The 7,500-nt window shown below is 46.8% G+C and overlaps 1 protein-coding gene across 2 annotated transcripts in view; it reads left to right on the top strand.

The window, feature by feature from the left end:
• The first annotated feature begins 2,186 nt into the window (after window positions 1–2,186).
• The window catches only part of LOC135090539 (choline O-acetyltransferase-like), a 106,005-nt gene continuing 100,691 nt past the window's right edge, over window positions 2,187–7,500 (top strand). Inside the window, exon 1 of one of the 2 annotated variants that reach the window (XM_063987359.1) lies at window positions 2,187–2,891. The gene's annotated coding sequence lies outside the window, so the exon portion shown is untranslated. The remainder of the gene's footprint in view (window positions 2,892–7,500) is intronic. The other variant, XM_063987361.1, reaches the window with a different exon arrangement.

The following is a 7,500-nucleotide window of genomic DNA, read 5'->3' as shown; positions in this document are numbered from 1 at the left end:
ATAGTAGTAATGGCGATGATTGCTTGTGTGTGTGTGTGTGTGTGTGTGTGTGTGTGTGTGTGTGTGTGTGTGTGCGCCAAAATACCTCGACAATATATCTGCCTAGGTTTGTCTGTCTATCTATCTGTCCATCTGTCTGTCTATCTGTTTACATATACCAGTCCCTGCTTACTTAAGACACCGTGGTTGAGTCCGTCTGTCTGTCTGTCTGTGTGTATCTCCGTCCACACAACACAAACACAACAAACCGAGCAATGTGCAAAACAAACAAAGGAACAAACACGAAGTAAAAATAGAACAAACTGAAAAAAGAAAATGAAATACCTTTTTTTTTATCACAAATCTAAAGGAAGGTTGTTAGGGGGAGAGGGGAGCGAGTGAGGGGAGCGAGGGGCAGGGTATGGGAAGCAGTGATGGGCGTGGGGATGGTGGGAGAGATGAGGAGAGGGGAATAGAGGAAAGGGGAAGATTGGGAGAGGGAGGGGAAAGGTGATGGAATGAAACAATGAGGGGAGAGGGGGGAGGTATCAAGGGAGAGAGGAATGGGAGAGGTGAGGGGAATGGGAGAAGGGAGGGGAAATATGAGAGGCGGTGAGGGATGTAGTGATGGTTAATCTAAGCAAATTGGCCTGGGAGGAGGAGGAGGAGGAGGAGGAGGAGGAGGAGGAGGAGGAGGAGGAGGAGGAGGAGGCACCGACCAAGTGAGGCGGGTTTCGAGCAGTCTAGCGAGGGCGGGACATCAGACAAGCCCGGCCCTTCCAAATACCGCGTGGGCGTTGGGGACTGGATGCGTGGGAGGGCTTTTTTCGGGGGGGACGTGAGGGGTCGTGGGGGGGGGGCGTTGGGGGTGTTGGGTGCGTGGGTGGGTGCGTGGGCTGCTGCGTGGGCGGTAGCTATGCTGAACTGTAAAAATGTGAACAAAGAATGGGAGAACAATTCAAAAGTAACATCAAAGAGGTTCCCCACACTCCCACAGCCTCCCACACTCTCCCACAGCCTCCCACACTCTCCCCACAGCCTCCTACAGTCTTCCACAGCCTCCCACAGCATCCCACAGCCTCCCACAGCCTCTCACAGCTTCCCACAGCCTTCCACACTCTCCCACAGCCTCCCAGACTCTCTCACAGGCTCTCAGTCTCCCACAGTCTCCCACAGCCTCTCACAGCCTCCCACAAGCGTCCCACAGCCTCCTAATGACCCCTTCCTATCCTCCTCCCACGCATTCCTGCACCACACAAGCATTTCAAACACTCCCTCACCCGAAGCCACACTCACCTACTTAAATGTCTTATATTTTTTTCCTCCAGCCTGTAAACTCCCCCGTCATCGCCTTCGTCAGGAGTCTAAGTCTTAAATATCCTGCAGAAATGACTCGATACTCACCCACTCATATACCCTTATATTCCTCTTTCCTCCCCCTGAAACGCCCGTCATCGCCTTCGTCAGTATAAGTCTTAAGTCTCCTGCAGGGAATGACGTGAGGGGCGCGTGAGGAAAGGCGGGGGCTGTGAAGATACTGGCAGAGATTATAAGACTTTACTAAGCACTAGGGAAGCTCAGGGTATCAAGCCCTAACAGCTTCCTCAGTCACCGCCACTCTCTCGCCTCACTCCCAGGCGTGCTATTCCTTACACCTCCCAGCCCGCTTCCTTCCTCACTCCTACTTCTTCCTCTCCTCCTTACCCATCTCTCCCTCCCTGACCTTTCTTGTCCATGACCTCATTCCCAAACAAGCTCTTCCCTACACCTCCTAGCCGCTTCCTCCCTCACTACCTCTTACTTCTCTCTCTACCCATCTCTCCCTCCCCGTCCCTTCCCGTCCCTTAACCATAACCCCCCGGGATCCCATTGCGGCAAGGCATTAAATTGACTCCAGAAGGGAATTTGGCACCCCACGGACCAAGTGCCAACCGTGATTTCCAAGGTAACAGGAAAATTAATTGATGCTTCGTCTATCTTGGAGGAGGGGAGCTGGTTGCCTCTCAAAGTGCCTCAGGGGGCCAAAGGGTGCCTGGCCCGGGGTCCTCGTGTGCCCCGAGTGCCACGCTGCTCGTCTCCGCGCCGCGAGGTAAGAGGAGAAGGCAAATTGGCGCTTCTTTATCCCCAAACAGGCATCTTTCCCTCGCCCCTTCACGAGCATAATTTAAAGTTGGCGCAAAAAGCCGCAATGGGTAAAATGTTGGTGTTAGCGGCGGGAAAAAGCGTGGCAGAGTTGAGCTTGTCGCCGACACGGGCCCGGGGTTGTGGCGGCATCAATACGTGCCGCTCTTGCTCACAACCTGGCCCCGCGCTACGGCCCCGCGTCCTGCCCGCCCAGCCAATCGCCGCCGTTCATGCAGTTACGTCACCGCCCAGGCAGCCAACCCGCCGGCCCGCTCCATTCCAGCTATTCCTAAAGGTTGCCGCTCCAGTCCGGGTTGCCGGCCATTGCAGGACCAGGTAACTTCAAGGGCCTGGTAAATGTGAAAAGGGTGATGATGCCCGTCCTGGCAATGCCCTACTGATGCCCGAGTTCTGCCCTGCGGTCCTGGGTGACGCTGAGGGTGCAGGGAGCGGGGGGCGCCGCGGGGAGGTAAAGCAGGAAGTGCAGAGGCAGCGGGCAGCGGGAGGCCGAGCGGAGTGGAGGGGAGGCGCCAGTGAGGTGGAGCGTGCCAGCCTCGTCTTCTGCGGAGCTGGTGCTCGCCGCCTGCTGCACGCCCGGCAGCCCTCCCGCCGCACCTTCACCTGATCCTTTGCCTGACTATCCACGGGCTGCCCCTCACCCTAGTGCCGCGCCCTTGCCCTCGTGCCTCCGCCAGGCGGCCCTCACTTCCTCCTTCAACAGTCGCCGCGGTGCCAACCCGTGGCTCTCACCTGTGACTCACCTGCCTTGCCACTGCGCCCACCCACAGGTAAGTCCTCCTCACCTGCACATCTTTCCCCAGCATTCAACTCGCCGGCAGAGTCATGGCCAGGAGAAGCATTGAGCGAGACGCGAAACACTCATTTCGGTACAAAATGCAGCCAGGTTTGTGTCACTTCCCGGGGAGAGGCGAGGCGTTACGTAAGGTCACGGCAAGGACAGGAGGGCCCGGGAAGAGCTAGACATGCCCCTAAAGCAGAGAGACAGAGGAGGCCGCCCGGTTCCCTTAATATTTGCATACCGGCGGCAATCAATACCCGGTGTAGGTGGTGACCTCTCTTGCCCGGTCATGCGCGCTGGCCTCCCTAACCCCCCTGCCCCTCTACCCCCCCCTATCCCTCCCCCTGGCCTCGGCGTCACCCTTGGCACTAGAGAAATGTAGTGGCACCCGATTAATCACATGGGGCTTTACACAGGCCTTAGTGGACCTTAACTAATAGCTCTCCCCGCACCATTTGTTAGTCGACACAGTTCCCACAGGTACAAAAGGTCAGGCGCCACTCTCAGCCTCCGCCGGGGAACAAATGAAGGTCGGGATAAAGGGATTAAGTTCGTTTCGCCGCTCTGAGTTAAAAGGCGTAGATGGTGAGGCAGGGTAGCACGTATCTCGGTGGATTATGGGTAAAACCGATTAAAGAGCGGCGGAGGCGTGGAGCAAAGGACGCGCGGATGGAACTTAACTAAACTTGCATTCCAGGAACTGAAGAGTAAAGGGAGAGTTTCGAAATTAACTGAATAAAGTATAAAAGGATTGAACCACGCTATAGCTGCTTGAAATAAGAGTATGACGTAACTAGAAATATATTAGAACGAAGTAAAAAACGAAAAATAACTAAGAATAAGAAGGATAAAATGAGGATAGAGATGGAAGGAAGAAAACAATAACCTGATCATAAACGGAATACAAAAGAAGGGAAAACAGATGGAAGAGACCAATCAGCAGCTTTCCCTCCCCTGAAAAGAACCAATCCACGCTTCCCTTACGCTTGCAGAAGCCAACGGGAGAGACCCTTTGTGGCTTTACTGACCAATCAGATCCCCTGACGCCCACACGGGGAGCCAATCACAGGTGAGAAAAAAAGGGGGGGAAAAATATTAAATCACCAACCATTCTTTGCCTGATAAATCCGTTTTCCCCGAAGACTGAACGAAGGAAAAGGGGAAAAAAGGGGAAAAATAAATCAAGCATGAGCGAAAATTTTCCACAAGCGTGACCTATGAATATAAGATGACAGCTTTCCATACTTTTTCGGTGGGTTTTCGTTTTTCTTCGCGTCGGTGCAGTTAAGCCAAGAGAAGCCAATTGAGGAGGTGAGGAAGTAATTGACTGGGAATATTTCTACTGTTAACCCTTTCAATCGTCCCTTAACCCTTTAGAAGACTGGGAAAGGGTGAAAATTGTGACTAATTCTTTATGTTCTGTAATGATGGACTGGTTGTTTGTGGTTCATCTCTCTCTCTCTCTCTCTCTCTCTCTCTCTCTCTCTCTCTCTCTCTCTCTCTCTCTCTCTCTCTCTCTCTCTCTCTCTCTCTCTCTCTCTCCAGGGTACATCAGGCAACCAAACAGACGAACAATCAAACAATCATCAGGTGATTGCTTGTCACACACACATACACACACACACACACACACACACACACACACACACACACACACACACACACACACACACACAAACAAATAGACAAACACACACACACGCACACACACACACACACACACACACACACACACATACACACACACACACACACACACACACACACACACACACACACACATACACACACACACACACACACACACACACACACACACACACACACACACACACACACACACGAAGCCTGGGTGCGTGCAAACAAACTGAACTAAGGATTACCAGCATCAAAGCCGACCACGCACGCACGCACGCACGCACGCACACGCAAACACACACACACACACACACACACACACACACACACACACACACACACACACACACACACACACACACACACATTGAAAGGACACGAACTCAATCTTTCTCCTCCTCCTCCTCCTCCTCCTCCTCCTCCTCTTTCCTAACAAACATGACGATCAATACCAAACGTGGATAAAGAAGGAAGAAAAGAACAGAAAATAACAAGAGGCATGACAAGCCACGATAAAACACGCGAGGAATGTAAAGAAGGAAAAGAAAGAATAAAAAGGAGAAAAACAGAAAAAAAAAAAATATTACGTCGCAGAAAACGTGGATGTTGAAAGAAAACGGAATGACACATAATATTTATCCCGTGTTTTTTTTTTTTTTGTTTTCTTTAGGTTTTGCTTCTTTCATAAAAAAAAAAAAAAAAAAGACTCACAAGTTGCAGAAAACAGAATGAAAGGGAAGAAAACGGAATGAAATGCTGCCACAGTCACATTTCTCTTCCCACTTTCTTCTTTACGAGTGATTTTTTAAAGGGCGGACTTAAAAGTTTTCTGGGAAGTTTAGTATCAAATGAATTGGAGACGTGGCAAAGTTGTGAGTGTGCGTGCGTGCGTGTGTGCGTGTGTGCGTGTGTGCGTGTGTGTGTGTGTGTGTCCGATCTTTTTATTTACTGTTTTTTTTTATGATGTATGTGTAAATATCTCCATGTATTCAAGCCTTTACAAAGCTACACTGGTCTTTGGTGAGTTGAAGCGCGATTACACATCACCATGACAACCTCGTGCATGAATATTCACCCGTCACTGAACCGTGAACGCAAAACACAAACACGGACGGCAAACATACATTTAAAATAGGTACGCCAAAAGTATTTTAAACAGGAATACAGAAGACAAACGTGAAATATATAATGAAATGAAAGGTATAGAAAGAGTATTCCAAAATGTTAATAAACGAAATACAAATACCAATATGAATCGTAAATCTAAAAAAAAAAGTATCAAAAACGTTTATAAGCGGAATTATACGAGAGACAAACACCAACGTAAGAAAAAAAAGAAAAAAAAACAACGTGGTATCTAGAAAGGGAATACAAATTAGTAAACGAACTATTTCAAAAGGGGAATACATGAAATACAAACAAAGACTAGAAATAAACGATGAAATAATGAATCTGAAAAGTGGCAACAAAAAAAAAAAAAACGCTATTAAAAAAAAAAATGTTACATACAAAACACGAACACTAGAACTCAACCTGTATCTAAAATAGTGAAAAAAGGAATAAAAAAAAAAGAAAAAAAGATGATAAATAATAATAACTGGTACATACATACATAACACACAGACTCCGGCGTGAAATATACATTAAAAAAGTATAAAACAAATAAAAAAAAAACAGCCCAAAAATATTTCAAACTTCCACTATACGTGACACAGAAATTAAACAAACCATACCATACAAAACAATAACCCGCCCTGTTTTTCACCACCTCTTCTTTTCCCATCATGCACCACAGTCAGTAATTACTCCCCTCCAGTCAGTCACTCAGTCAATATCATCAGTCACTCTGGCTTCACTTCCTCCCCTCCAGTTACAGGCATCTACAAATTATATACGAGTACATATAGAAGATAGAAAACGATAAAAAAAGAGTTATATTTTAAACACGATGCTCTGGTCAGTCAGTCTCATTATCGCAAGTCACTGTAACCCTTCTACTCTCCCACTTACAGCTACAGGCAAATCATTTTTTTTACATATAGGAATAAGAAATCAATAAAAAAAGTGATATTTTGACGATAATTTAGTCAGTCAGTCGTTATTGTGTCATTGTAACCCTACCCTCCCTTCTCTACCTACAAGCAGGACTGTCGTACATATATAGGAGTTAGAAATTGATAAAAAAGTGATATTTTGACGATTTTCTAGTCAAGTCAGTCATTACTAGTAGTCACAGTCACCCCACGTCACCCCCTTCACCTACATGCACTGTCGTATTCATATAAGTTAGAGATTAATAAAAAAAAAAAAAAAAACGTGATATTTCGATGACAACACGACAGGTTTAATTAACGAAACACTCATTCGCGACTCTCAGTACGATTACCTGTCAAAAATATGGATTTGGCATGAGCAGTAATGACAGCCCGTGATGGTATCGTTCATTTAAACATTCATATCTATAACTAATGAAATGTGAATGCTAAAATACTCCCCCACTCCCTCTCTCTCCTTATCCTCCCACTCTAACTCTCTGTCCAATAAATTAAAGGAGAAAAGACACAAGAAAAACGAGAGGAAATAAGAGCTTGGGCATTTCACTCGTAAGGAAAGAAGATCTGATGAAACAGTTTAAAGGAAAAACAATAAAGAGAGAATTAATGGGGAACATGAAAGGGTAAGCAAAGGGGTGGAAGAAAAAGGGGCGTGGCAGCGTGGGAAGAAACAGCTGATCAGAGAGAGTGCTGCAAAGGAAGAGGAGGAGGAGGAGAAGGAGGAGGAGAAAAGAAAGAAGGAAGGAGCATAAACTTTCAAATTCTTAAAGAAAAAATAATAACAACAATAGTAATAATAATAATAATAATAATAATAATAATAATAATAATAATAATAATAATAATAATAATAATAATAATAATAATAATGGAAGAAATGGAAGTCGTATCACAGACAAAATAATT

Source organism: Scylla paramamosain, chromosome 35 (assembly GCF_035594125.1).
Source record: "Scylla paramamosain isolate STU-SP2022 chromosome 35, ASM3559412v1, whole genome shotgun sequence".
NCBI lineage: Eukaryota > Metazoa > Arthropoda > Malacostraca > Decapoda > Portunidae > Scylla > Scylla paramamosain.
This window is presented reverse-complemented; position numbering and strand designations above follow the sequence as displayed.